Source organism: Pinus tabuliformis, chromosome 4_1 (assembly GCF_031772625.1).
Source record: "Pinus tabuliformis cultivar Carrire ecotype Pingquan chromosome 4_1, CPIR1, whole genome shotgun sequence".
NCBI lineage: Eukaryota > Viridiplantae > Streptophyta > Pinopsida > Pinales > Pinaceae > Pinus > Pinus tabuliformis.
The window spans coordinates 468,797,491-468,812,378 of record NC_142303.1 but is presented as its reverse complement, the minus strand read 5'-3'; positions in this window follow the sequence as shown (position 1 = coordinate 468,812,378).

The window sequence follows — 14,888 nt, the reverse complement described above, 5'->3', positions numbered from 1 at the left end:
GGCGAATTCTTCATAATGTGCATTTTGTAATAGGTTGTCTCTTCCTACTATTTTCCCTACCCTCTTGGTTGAGGTTTCCTTTTAAATGGCAATTTTTCTATTTTGGTTATGTAAGGAATGTTGATTTACTCCTAGCTTTTCGAGGATATAATGGTTACTCTTCTTAGTTTGTAAGGGATATGATCTTATTAAGAATATTAGTTTTGATGTGCTAAGATCCTCCTCAGATTATAAACAAAATGCTATTCATGTGCTTAAGGATTCATGAGTTTATTGCAAGTGAAAATGAGTTTTTATGTTAATTTTATGAGCAAGTTTTAATATAAATAAGAAACTGAACGACATCATATAAATGTACATAACATCACCAGCAACACATAACAACAGGGACATGATGAAGGAGTTTACCCCTCTTGGGCTACGCCTCCTTGGTCTAGCTTCCAATAGCTTAGGCCTCTCTATTATGTTCAAATGTGTAAAAAGATGTGTTTACAATGCTCAAATGCTTCTGTAACCTACTCCAATGAGTCCAAAATGTCCAAAAATGTCTACCTAGCCTCTTTCTGCACCTAATTTGGTCGAAAACTGGGGAAATTATGACCTCTCCTAGTTTCTCCACTATTCGCTCCACAAATTGCTCAAAATCCAGCACCCAACCCTCATTTTCGCTCAGATTTCCGCTAATTGACCACCAAATCTGCCCAAATCATGGCGGATTTGTCACACAAGTAATTTGGCTATCGAGGCCTAAAAATGCGGAAATTTAAGGTCATATGGAGGGCCATGCACCCAGGGGCTAGCCCCTTCCCTCCGGCAATCACATAAAACTTAGCGGCTTCGAGGGTGGTGATCACATGGGTTACCCTGGCAATTTTCCCCGATTGTCAAGCTCTGGCAGTGACATCACTCTTTGGCGGTTAGACAGTAGCAGTGTTCACATGGGGCGGTTAAGTCCGCGCCAACCCCCAAACTATGTGGCATAACTCTTTAAATATAATATGCGGTTTACGTATGTTAAGAACTACCACATGGTGCATTGGCAATGGGCTTTGTTGTATGTTGGGACGTTGCAGGTTCAATCCTTGCTGCCTCCACCCGGATTATAGCAACATTTTTTGTGGTCTCCTGAGCTGCCACGTGGCAGCCTCCGGCTGGGCCACTTGTCAGCCCGTGGTTAGCCATCATTCCAACAAATGAAAAACCACAAAAATCTGACCAAACAGAGTGTGCCACTTAGCACGATTTCATTAGCTGAGGAGCCCTTTGACCAAGTCAACGTCCACATCACCTGCCTAGTCAGCGCCACGTCAGCAGTATGGACTATTGTCTGAGTTGTCTTTTTTTTTTAAATTCGCCTGTTTGGGAAAGTGCACAAAACTCATTTCTGGAGTCATACGGACTCTGTTTCACGTGAAACAAGTTGCACTGGATTCGGGATCACGAGCACTACGCGGTCGTTCAGGTTCCACGCCAATCTGACAGTTTGAAATTTGATGTATTTTTTGAGCACATGATCATTCCTCCCCACTGGAAGCCTTTTGGACCCTAAAACATCACTTTCAGTTGTCCAGCAAGTGAGGGTACAGCTCCCTCACCTTTCCAATCTCGATCCATTCATCACTAACTTGGAACTTCTAATCTACACAATGCTTGTCGTGCCTTGCTTTGTACTTGCCTTTGCTCTTTTCAAGCTGATCTTGCACTGTTTGATGTACCATTTGGATTCCTTCAATGAACTCTTTGGCTTTGTCCATGTTACCATCAATAGCAACATCCATATTACCAAGATGATACAATACATAATGATGCAAATGGTAAACAAATTCATTCACTTGATTCCTTTGACTCAAGCTTGAATGTACATCTTGAAAGTATGTATTTTTCTGAACATAACTTTCATGTGAAACAAAATGATGTTTGAGGAAAGTAGTTACACAAACAATAGGCCTAGAAAGTACATCAACAAATTTGTCGCTTATACCTTTCTTATTCCTTTTGACCAAGTGGAATAGTAGAAGAAAACCCATCGTCGTTGTCGCTACAAATTAATCACTACACCATTGAAAATTTTCGAATGAAAACATATAGGCTTACCATGTTGCATGAGAACTGCACCCATGGCATAGTCACTAGCATCAGTCTGAATCTAAAATGATTATCTCAAGTCTGGAAGTGCAAGTATTGGAGTTGAACTAATCTTTTCCTTCAATGCATCAAAGGCCTTTTGTTGCTTGCCCGCCCATTGAAAACCCTGTTTCACACTTGTCAATGCATGCAAAGGAGTTGTTATAGAAGAAAAGTTAGCAATGAATTTCCTCCAATATTGGGTTGCTCCCAAAAAACTTTTTACCTTAGTAACTGTTTTGGGCCTTGGCCAATTCAAAATGACATCAACTTTGGAGAGATCTACTTTCAACTCACCTCCTCCAACAATATGACCTAAGTAAACTAAAGAAGTTTTTTCAAACTCACACTTTGACATCTTTAAATAGAATTGTTCTTTCTTTAAGGCATCAAGTACTTTTCTCACATGCATGACATTTTCATCATGATATTTACTGAAAATTAAGATTTCATCTAAGTAGACTATAACAAACTCGTCAAGAAATGGCCTCAACACATCATTCATCACACGCATGAATGTAACAGGAGCATCAACTAAACCAAAAGGCATAACTAGCCATTCAAACAAACCTTGTTTTGTTTTAAATGTTGTCTTCCAAATGTCCCCTTCAGCTATTCTAATTTGATGGTAGCCACTCCTTAAGTCCAACTTAGTAAAATACTTTGCATCTTTCAATTGATCAATTAAATCATCTATTCTAGGCAGTGGGTAGCAATTCCTTACCGTAATTTTTTCAATGCACGGAAGTCCACACACATGTGCCATGTTCCATCCTTCTTTGGCACCAAAAAAATAGGTGAACCACATGGCGAAGAAGATGGCCTGATGATCCCTTTATCCAACAACTCTTGAATGTTCCTTTTAATTTTTGCACTTTCCATCACTGACATCATGTACATGCCAACATTTGGAAGAGTACAATCTTGTTGCCACTCTATCTCATGTTGGATTCCTCTCCTGGGAGGTAATTCTTTTGGTTCCTGAAACATATCATCATATTGGTTAACTACATCGACCAATTCATATTTCAATTTTGAATCACAACCTTTAAAATCTTCATTATCAACATCATTCTTGGGTTTGATCATTAGAAGCACAAAATTCTTGCTTGAATTCACTAGTCTTTTCATTTGCCCTGCATTAACTAATGAAAGATTTAGTTTCTTGCTGTGACCTCTAACAATATATTCTACTCCATCTTTAAACAAATTGTATTTGTTTTCATGTCTATGGAAGATATCTTTTCTATCATAGAGGTACGAGTTGCCCAAAACTATACCACATATGTCTAATGGCACAACATCGAGCTCCACTTCATCTATGAAATTTGCAGTAATGGCGAATTTCAGTTTACACTTTCTAGTAACCTACAATTGTGCATTGTCACACAACCATCCAAGTGGACATGGTTTATGATGTGGAATGGTTTCCAAGTTTAAACTTTTGATAATGTTTTCAGAGATAAGATTGGCTTTAGAGGCATTGTCGAAAAGTGTATCAATTTTACTATGTTTTAAGATCACCCTTGTGTGAAAAAGTTATATCCTCTTCTTTTCATTTGGAGTTTCATTGTGTGAATTTGAAGTACTAGTGCTAGCAATGGATTCTTTTCCTTTCATACCCATGGTTGTAAATTTAGTTTCATCACCTGAATCGGATCCCAAATCTTGTTGAGTGGTTTCAGTTGTCTTTTGTTTTCCCTTGTTGTTGATTTTATTTGGTTTCATTTCAGGATGAAGCTTCATTGTGACTTCCTTTGGAACAATGTTTGCATGTTAATTTCTCTCCTTCCTTCTTGATAGATGCATTTTTCTTTCCCTTCCCTTTGAAACCTTTTTCTTTTCCTTTACCCTTGAATGATTTTTTACTACCTTCTTCTGGAGTGTTTTTCCCTCTTGCCTCAAGATGAGTGGTTTGCACACACACATCATTTAGATAATTGGGATTAAACATTAAGATAGTATGCCTAAGGTAACTGTGTAAACCCCCTATGTACTTCAACAACTTGTCTTGTGATTGCGAATCTACACCTAATATTAGAGACCTTTTTCTGAATTCTTGGGTGTAATCATGCACATTTTGACCTTTAAGTTGTCTAAAGTTCCACCAATTCATGATGGCTTTCTATATATAAGCTAGAGGGTAGAATTGTCTCTTAATTGCAACAATGAAATCAGAACAATAAATTGAGATCTTACCATGTTTTTTAATCTCCTCTTATGTCTTTGATTCCCACCATACTAGTGTTGCACCCTCCATTCTCAAGAAAGCTAACTAAATCTTTATGTGATCCTCTTGAAGATTTGAATTTTGCAATAGACCTCCAACTGACGAATCCAATTATCAAGCTTCTCTGCATTCACTTCACCATTATACATGGCCAACTCAAATTTAACATCAAGTTTTAATAAGGGTGATATACCAGTTCCTTTTGAGGTATGTTGATGAGTATGAGTAAGGGTTGTGTTAGTTGAAGAGGGTGAAGATGCATGTAAAGAAGAAGATGAATAAGATGGTGGAGAGGGTGGAGTTTTACCTCCATTTCCATTACCTCCTCTTGAAGAACCTTCTCCTTTGGGAGGTTTGGAGCTTTCACCTGTAGCTTGGTATTCCTATCGTCATAGAGGACCTTCACCATCTTTGTCATATCAAAGAAAGTCTTCCTGAAGACCTTCTCATCTTTTTCCATGTTTGTAGGTTCTCCTTCATGAGCCATACTCACTAGATCCTCAACCGCAAATTGAGGAAGAATTGGTGTTGGAGATTATGGCAACCTTGCGCTCCTTCCCATTGACCCAACTTCAGGGCTTTCAACCATCTTCCCTTCTCCCCTTTTGAGTTTTAACCTTGTAAGCATGACATAAACTTGTAAACAGTTAAATCCTTCTTGCACAAAGAAAACCTAGTGCTTTGATACAAAAAATGATCTGATTGAGAATATTAGTTTTGTTGTGCTAAGCTCCTCCTCATATTATAAACAAAACGCTATTCATGTGCTTAAGGATTCATGAGTTTATTGCTAGTGAAAATGAGTTTTTATGTTAATTTTATGAGAATTTTTTAACATAAATAAGAAACTGAACAACATCATATAAATGTATATAACATCACCAACAACACATCACAACAGGAACATGATGAAGGATTTCACCCCTCATGGGCTACGTCTCCTTGGTCCAACTTCCAAAGGCTTAGACCTCTCCATTATGCTCAAATGTGTAAAAATATGTGTTTACAATGCTCAAACGATTCTATAACTTGCTCCAATGAGTCCAAAATGTCCAAAAATGGCTACCTAGCCTCTTTCTACACCCAATTTGGTCGAAAACTGGGGAAGTTATGACCTATCCTAGTTTCTCCACTATTCGCTCCACAAATTGCTCAAAATCTGGCACGAACCCTCATTTCCGCCTAGATTTCTGCTAACTGGCCACCAAATTCGTCGAAATCGGAGTGGATTTGTCAGACAGGTAATTTGGCCGCCAAGGCCTATAAATGCGGAAATTCGGGTTATATAGAGGGCCATGAGCCCAGGGGCTAGCCCCCGGCGCTAGCCCCTTCCCTCTAGCGGTCACATAAAACTTGGAGGCTTCAAGGGTGGTGTTCACATGGGCTACCCTAGCAGTAAAGCTCTGGTAGTGACATAACTCTTGGCGATTAGACAGTAGCAGTGTTCATATGGGGCAGTTAAGTTCGTGCCAACCCTCATATTATGCAGCTTAACTCTTTTAATATAATATGCGGTCTACGTATGTTAAGAACTACTGTGTGGTGCATTTGCAATGGGCTCTGTTGTATGTTGGGAGGTCGCGGGTTCAACCCCCGCTGCCTCTACCCGGAATATAACAACAATTTTGGTGGCCTCTCGGGCTGCCACGTGGCGGCCTTCGACTAGGCCATGTGTTAGCCCGTCGTTGGCCATCATTTCAACCAATGAAGAACCAAAAAAATTCGACCAGTCAAAATGTGCCACTTGGCACAATTTCATTAACCAAGGAGACGTTTGACCAAGTCAACGTCCACATCATCTGCCCAGCTAGCGCCACTTCAGCAGTACAAACTGCTGACTGAGTTGTCTTTTTTCTTTTGAAAATTCACCTTTTGGGAAAGTGAACAAAACTTGTTTCTGGAGTCATACAGAGTTTGTTTCGTGTGAAACAAGTTGCACCAAATTCAAGATGACGAGCACTATGCAGTCATTCAAGTTCCACACCAATCCAACAACTTTGAAATCTGAGCTATTTTTTGAGCACCTGATCAGGATGCCTTATTATTTGTAATCATTTCATGAGGCTTCTTACAACTCCTTTCTCTAACTATCGTCCCTCTAATCTCAATATAGCGTGTTCAATTTTTCAATTATCAGTGCTCTATCTTTGGTTGCTTGATGAGGTGGTCATTTTTGTGTGGCCCTCAAGCTTGTTTTGTCCTTTTGTCTCATTCGACTTCCTTGCTTTGTTATATCCCTTGTACGTCTCTCCCTATTCAACAACATTGGCTTAGTTGGTTGCCTTCATTTCTCTAATGTGGGGTGGATTGTATTCTTTCCCTAGACGAGACAATGTGGGCTTGGGTTTTGGTTCTTAGTAGATACAATCCTTCCCTTAATTGATCCTCCAATCCTCTTTATTAGTTATCTCCCTCCTTGGTGTATGCACTTTTCATTCACTACTCCTCTAGGAATAACTTGGCTTTATCTAATATGTGGCTTGGCAAGATGTAGGGGTTATAGGTTTGTTCTAGGGGTCAAATTCTAATGCTTGAAGGTTGAGTTAAAGCCTAGTTTGAAGGTCGAGTCCTGAAGTTTTGAAGGTTGAATTCAGGTATGGTTTGAGGGCCAAGTTTTGGTGCATTGATGGTCGAGTTTAGGTATGGTTTCTGGTATTTTGAAGGCCAAGTTGAAGCATAGTTTGTGGCTGAAGTTGCAATCTTATTATAGACCAAGTTTTGGCCTAATCTTTGAGGTGGTTGAGCTTTGTTGGAGAACTATTGCATGGATCTTTGCAGGGTGATTCTGGTTGGCTAAGGTAATGTTAAGAGAATTGTTACTTGAAGTAGTCATGATGTTAAAGTGATGATAGGGTCGAGCCCTATTGTAGACAGAGGTGCAATAAGAACAAGGCTATCATGGAATTTTTTTGTGATAGACCTATGGGTTGCATAATGTGAGTGTTTAGTGCAAAGGTTGAAAAGCCACATGAAGCAAACCTTCAAGGTTGTAAAGGCATGTTTGGTTCCAAGTATGTTGATGTTGAAAATGTAGCAAGGAATGGCTTCTTGGTCTTGTGCCTTAGTCAAATATGCTAATTTGAATTCAGTCTCATAGTTGCTTGAGTTAGCATTTAGTTAACATGTGTGATGTGGCCTATCATTGAGTTATTGTCAGTTAATTCTAGTTAGATGGCATACAATGAGTTGTGAACTAGTTGATGGCTAAAATTAGCTATTTAGTGGAGTTAACTCTAGTGTTTGTCAATTAATTGATCTCTAGTTATAGAATGGAAATAGATTTGAGTTTAGTTATTCTGCAAATCTCTAACTAACGTATTCTAACATAAACCCGGGTATTTCTATGTGATATGCGATCTACAAAGATATCTGCTTGACATGTGATAATAAAGATCAATCACGCATAAAACATAGATGATAACGTATAAAGATAATTTCTTTGACTAAATAGTTAGTCAAAGAAATTGTATAAACTATATCGCATATATGATGATTTATATATGAAAGTAGACAATTTCAGTTAGGCATCATACAATAGTGCAATTAACGCTTAACAGAAAGAATATATCCCATACACAATTCATGAAAATAAAGTGTTGTCACTAATTAAACAGAAACATAATCAATCATATAAGATAAAAGTACCATATGTGTGAAGTTCTGCTCATTTGACTAATGACATGGATCAACTCCTTTCTTTAGATCAAATTATCTCCCAAGTATACAATAGTGCATCAACAAAGGAAAGTAGTCTGATATTTAAAAGAAACGATCATGTTCCATAATTTCAGCAAAGCATTCACAAACTTACAAAAGTGCATTCTTTGCAAATGTTTTTGATAAAATTTTGGACCCTTCTCTAAATGCATGAGAAGGGTATAAATGTTATTCTAACTAATGTGCAAAAATAGATTATACAAAAATTTGAGGAGGTTTCAAACAACCTTCCTCCTAACTAGTTAACTAACTCTAAAAATAAACAGTGGCTTGATGAGTAGAGGCTATGATGATGATTTGTTGTTTGCCACCTTGTCCTTCAAATCACATATGTCAGCCATCGATTTGACTTGAGGAGGTGCCCCAAAACGTGTTCTGATTTGTCCTGCGAAAATCACATCGGTGAGAGGTGGCAGCATCCGCCGAGTTGAATGAAGTCAGCAGTTAAGGGTCATGATTTGCGTTGAAAAGTGTGCAACAAGAAATGCTTGTTGAGAATGCAACAAGATGATGGAGCTTAGTGGAAAGGAGTTGCCTTCACTAAGTGGGCCCGCAGGAAAATTATGGCGCAAAGTCTATTTTTGGATCACAGCAGGAGTGATCACAACAGGAGTGATCAGAGTCTATTTTTAGACTACTAGTCAAAAATAGAAAAGTCAAATGTTATTGTCTCATAATAATATTTAGACTATAAACTTTATCTTATCCTCTTGGAGCACTTCAGTTTGAGCTGCAGATGTGGCACATGCAGCTATCAGAAGGAAATACGTTTTCTTATGAGTTAGTTGAGCTATTGCATGCAGGACATCAGTTAGAACTCATGTGGTTGAGTTATGTGGAGTTGGATGAGCAGTTAATGGAGTTGTGTTCAGTTTGACTTAGTTGAACTAGTTGTATTTAGTCTAACTTATCAATAGACTAAGTGATGAGTTGTGTGAATTAGTTATTAATTAATTCACTAATTATTAAATCATAATGCAACTGAAGAATACATCAGTTAACTCAGTGCATGTACAGTTCAGTGGAGACAGGTGTTAGAGGTTGAGATTGCTATCAGTTGTGCATGAGATTGTGCACATGCATGGGATTGAGTTATGCCAATGATCTCTGCGTAGTGTGGGCCAATACCAAGTGAAATATAGCTTGTGCTCACGTGATTTACAGTGTGGGTGATTTTCACAAGGTAAATAGGAGTTTGGATCAGCCATTCTCATTCATTCTCAGCAGGTATTGTGCAGTGGAGGCAGGCAAGCAGCGGAGGAGATTTGGAGATCAAATCTGAGTTGTATTGTGTGTAACAGGTGGAGATAGTACTGAGTACTTGTGAGGAGTATTGTACTATGTTTGTTACATGTTCTCAATCAATATAATATACAGATAGTTGGGGTTTTTAGCGAGATGCTTTCCCCGGGAAAACACTGTGTTGATATGTGTGATTGATGCTTCTATGTGCGCATGTTATTGTTTCTGCTTCTGCAAATTGATGATCAACGTAGAGGAGGTTATGTATTATGCATGTATTCTGCAATAGTGTATAATCGAGATAATCTCTGTTGAATATGTGTTTATTATTCAAAATTTCTACATGGTATCAGAGCTATTGATCATCAGATCTATTATTCAGAAAGTGTTTACATTTTATTTCTTCAGGCAGAGTCTGTAATCGGGCCAGGTAGCCTCTGGATTCATCCTTCCTTTGGAAGGTGAGATATCCGGTGAATGCCCATACATTCGATCTCTGTACAAGAAATACTTTGTTCTCACGAATTTTAGATCAGAAGCGGTTGAGTTTTTTGAGCTGGTGGAATTCGAATTTGCAGCAGTGTTTTCTTGGTGTTAAAGTTGAAAGGTATTTCAACAGATTGCGATTGGAGCATGCCCTTGAGGGCAACTCGAACGATATTGCATGGAAGGACAGGATGGAGGCGGTGTTAGATGATAAAGGGTTGAAGGAGTTCATAGATGTGGATGTCCCAAAACCTACTGATGCTGCTCAAGTCGGGGATTGGCAAAAGAAGGCAGCAAAATGTCGAAGGATTCTGTTGGAGAGTGTGAGGGATCACATTGTGTCGAGCATCCATGGAAAGGCTTCTCCATATTTGATGTGGAAAACGTTGACAGAATTATTCCAAAGCAAGAGCAACCAAAGGAAGTTGGCGCTCAAGGATAAACTCAGAAACATCAAGTGTGAGAATGGAGACAGTATGCCCCAGTATCTCACGAAGTTCACCCAATGTCGGGATGAGCTGGGAAGTGTGGGGGTAACTATTGAGGATGAGGATATGGTGAGTCTAGCACTCCTTGGCCTTCCTAAGAGTTGGCATAGCTACCAGGACCTAGTGAATGGAAGGGAGAAATTGCCAGGATGGTAGAGACTTTGGTCGGATCTTGTGCAAGAGGAGATTAGACAGCGCACCAGAGACAATTCTTCATCTATGCATGATGAGGAGAACTGTGCCTTAGCGAGTAAGGCAAAGAAGGGGAAGGGGAAAGTTTCTCTTTCCGAATCCAGTTCTTCCAATGACGGGAAGAAGGTTGACAAGTCGAAGGTGCGATGCTTTCGTTGTCATGAGTTGGGCCATTATGCTACTAATTGCCCAAAGAAGAAATCCAAGAAGGGATCCGGGGAAGGATCTGAAGGTGAGGCACTTGCTTCACAGTTTGAGTTGGATTTCACACTCTTCACATGCATGGTTTCATCCATGGTGGGAAGTGGTTGGTTTCTTGACAGTGGAGCTTCTTTCAACATGACCAGTGACAAGAGTTTGTTTAGTACTTTGGAGGAGAAAGATCTCCATATACTCATAGCGATGGGTAATGATGAGAAGTATAGTGTCTCAGGTGTAGGCATGGTTATTTTTCAGAGGGAGCATGGAGCTAGCCTTACCTTGACCGATGTCAAGTATGTACCAGGACTGAAGAGAAACTTGGTGTCGATTGCGATGCTGGAAGACAAAGGCTATGATGTAATCTTCAGTAAGGGAAAGGTTTTCCTTAGACACATCATCACTAGACATGTGAAGCAGATTGGTTCACGGGTCAAGAACCTGTATGCTCTTGAGATTCAAGATGCATGCAGACCCTTGAGCAGCAAGGCAACTTATGGAGACTTGGTGGTTGAGAGGGAGCGTATATTACCTCTCAACATGCAGAGCCAGAAGAAGTCTCAGACGATTGTGTAGGAGCCACGATTGGTGCAACAGCTTTAGGAGGTTGTGGAGCAGCCACAACAAGGGAAGCTGAGAGGAGATCGAGTAGAGACATCTACTCATGCAGAGACCTCCAGTAGGGGGAAACTTCGAGCCAGGTGGGTTGAGGGATCGCATGCAGCCATACCTCCAAGTAGGAGGTGGGGTGATGTGGATTGATCGTCCCAAGGAGGAGGGGCAGGATCCTTGAGGTACCCAACCTCTTGGATGAGACCTTGCTACGGGAGCCCCGATGTGGAGTAGCAGGAACTGACTGATTGGATAGAGACAGATGCGGATGGAGCGGCAGAGAGAGCGACAATGCAGGGAATCCCAGGACAGCGCATAGCATGCAGGCTGCAGCAATGCGAGAGGCACAAGTGTTTTGCACAGTGCTAGGTGGCACAGAGAGGTGTGCAATGGTGCGAGATGCATGGAGATGTTGCAGTAGCGCAGATGTCAGAGAGGGAGCACTTGTCAGCAGCAGGTAGAGCTTCAGCATCAGAGTATGTTCCTAGCCCAACAGAGTGGTCAGTTGGGAGTGTTTTTGTTCCAAGTGTTGTTGGAGCAAAGTGGACCGGGCAGATGTGTTGCATGTAGAACATTCAAGAGTTACAAGATCGGGTTTGAGAGGAAGCCTTTCTTGTTGAGAGGGAGTGTTGAAAAGTGTGCAACAAGAAATGCTTGTTGAGAATGCAACAGGATGATGGAGCTTAGTGGAAAGGAGTCACCTTCACTAAGTGGACCCGCAGGCAAATTATGGCGCAAAGTCTATTTTTGGATCAAAGCAGGAGTGATCACAACATGAGTGATCACAGCAGGAGTGATCAGAGTCTATTTTTAGAATACTAGTCAAAAATAGAAAAGTCAAATATTATTGTCTCATAATAATATTTAGACTATAAACTTTATCTTATCCTCTTGGAGCACTTCAGTTTGAGCTACAGATGTGGCACTAGGTCCTTCGCTGTTGACAGTCACACTGGGTGTAGGCTTGTCCTCGATTTTGAACAAGTGCATCGGGATTACTTCGAGCCTATTGTTTCTGAACTCCTGAAAGTTTTCAAAATCTCCAGGACTCAAATTTTCCCTTGCCCATTCAAACGATTGTTCGAAGGATTTAGCTAACTGTAACAAGTCTTGAAAATCGTTAGCCTCATGGTTATATGGATTAATCTTTAGTGCATTAGTGATGTTATATGCTATCTTGTCTAGATCAAATTGCCTTTTCGACAAAGTATGAAGCCTGGGGCCTTCTAGGCTTACTAATTCCTTTATCGCATGATTAAAATTCGCTAAAGAAAAAGAACAACACTTGATAGGAAAAGATGGCCATAATAACTTCTTGCTTTCTTTGAGAACTTTAGTCAGGTCTTTTCCCACGGTCTAGTGGGCGATTTCCCTTGCAAATAGTTTATCATAAATATACAAAGGGAGGACATGTGGGTCTACTGTGCTACCAAAAACCCTAATATAGGTGAACCATTCTTCAACAAAATATTTGCCGACAACTAGAAGGTTTGTAGCGGCTTCTTAGGAAAGCCTGGGGGCTTTCTTTTTGAAAATTAATTGATGCGGCGGCATAATAACAACATGACATATTTTACAGAAATGGGTCATATAATGGGATTCCCAAATTTGCTTATGGTTGAGATGGATAGGATAGGGGTCCTGCAAGGTCCATTTCCAACCCATGATAGGAAATTTAATGCAGAAACAAATGGAATCCATAATGTAGGCACTAAAATAGAATGGAGGAAGGTTCTTTGGAGAGGAGGATCTCTTCTATTCATATTCAATGATGATGGTGGCTAGGTTATTAGATAGGATGGTGGCCCAATTCATAATGTGGGAATTAACACAGGCATCAATAAGAAGAATCCATTATATAGAAAACTTAGTATTTTTGGGTAACCCATATAGTCTACATAACATAGCAGCTGCATATTTCTAGGGGTTTTCCAAAGAGGCTATAGCATACATACCTGATTTCTTGAATTTGAATTTGTTCTCCAATACTCTCCAGCCCTGAATCACCTTGAGGGGTTCTTGGTTCTTCTTTGCGAAGTTGGCTACGTATGTCTTGTCATATATATCCTAAGGGTCAGGTATATGGTACATTTGCTTTAGGTCCTCTGCTCTGAATGACCTCATGAGTTCCATTCTCGAATTCCTGAATTGCCTATCTTAAATTTTGAGGTTTTCCACCACCCACTTGGTCATATTAGTGTATGGCAGGATTTTAGCTCTCGCTCCTATCCTATGAAGGAAAAAACAAACAACATCCTTGAATTGGAGTCCTGAAGGTTTTATTGAATCAGTTGTCGCTTTTGTGACAGTAACCTTGAGACACTCATCCACGAGCCTGTTGTATATGACCTCCCAAGCTGTTGCTCCCTCGACAGCGCTACAGACCGTATAAGAGAAAATAGGAGCCATTTCTGTAAACACGAACTCTGCAATGCTCTGTTTTTTCTGTTTCTGCATCACCTTCCTCAATGACATGTCTTTTGTAGCTTGCCTGAAATGGACGAGATATATTAGCGCATACGGTATTGGGCAATTAAGACTGAAAGCTCTTATGAAATGACTTTGAATCGTGGGAAAGGTTTAGATGAGATATCCAGCATTACCTGCCCATAACTTGGAAAATCATTACCTCTCCTCGGGCCGCAAAACATTTATTACCCTGTCAAACAGTTCATTATTATATTAAATGCAATTATTTCACATGCTTACTGCTCTATTCAGACATCGCAATCAACAATGTAAACTTTGAAACGAGAACTAATGTTGTTACCCGTTTCGTAGAGATAGCAAAAAAGTGATCCGATTTTGAAAATGGGTGATGCAGAACACACATGTTTTTTTAGAGCATAGTTTTTGGCACTATAATTTTTTTTTTATGTCCATTGCGTTTTAGAATGGTAATGATTTTCATGCTGATTTTAAAAAGTGGTAATTCTACATCAAAACATTTTTTTAATAGACCTATTTTTGACTTTAAATTTTCTAATGTATGAAATGTAAATAATTATTTTCTATATTTAATAATTTTTGAAGCGGCCTCTCTTTTTTTTTGTAGTGAGGTTTTTATTGTTTTGCATATTTAAAGAAGAAGGTTGATATTTTGAATTTTCGTTATTCTAAATAAATATACATTGTTAATTAATTTTTCAATCCACATGAAATAATTCTCTAAAAAACAATAATTTTTAACAATTGACATAAAAATAACCATTTTTAACTTAAATATAACTAAAAAACTACATGTTTTGATAAATTTTTGCTAGAAATGACATGTCAAAATCACAAATTTTATGAGAAATTTTTAACTAAAAATGGTTAAATAATAGTGTTTTTTTTTTTGAATTTCATGTCAAAAAAATAATTAATAATCACTTTTTTTTTTTCAAAAAATAATGATTAACATAAAAATTAATGCGAAAATCACATCATACAAATATTGAACGCATAACAACCTTAATTGACTGCATATTTTTCTCATAAAATGTCAAAGTCAAAACATTACAAGTATAACTAATTAATAGTTACAAAAAATGAGCTTGATTTCCAAGCATAACTTAAATTTAATCAACAATGTCACGTAATCCAAACTCTTCATCCTC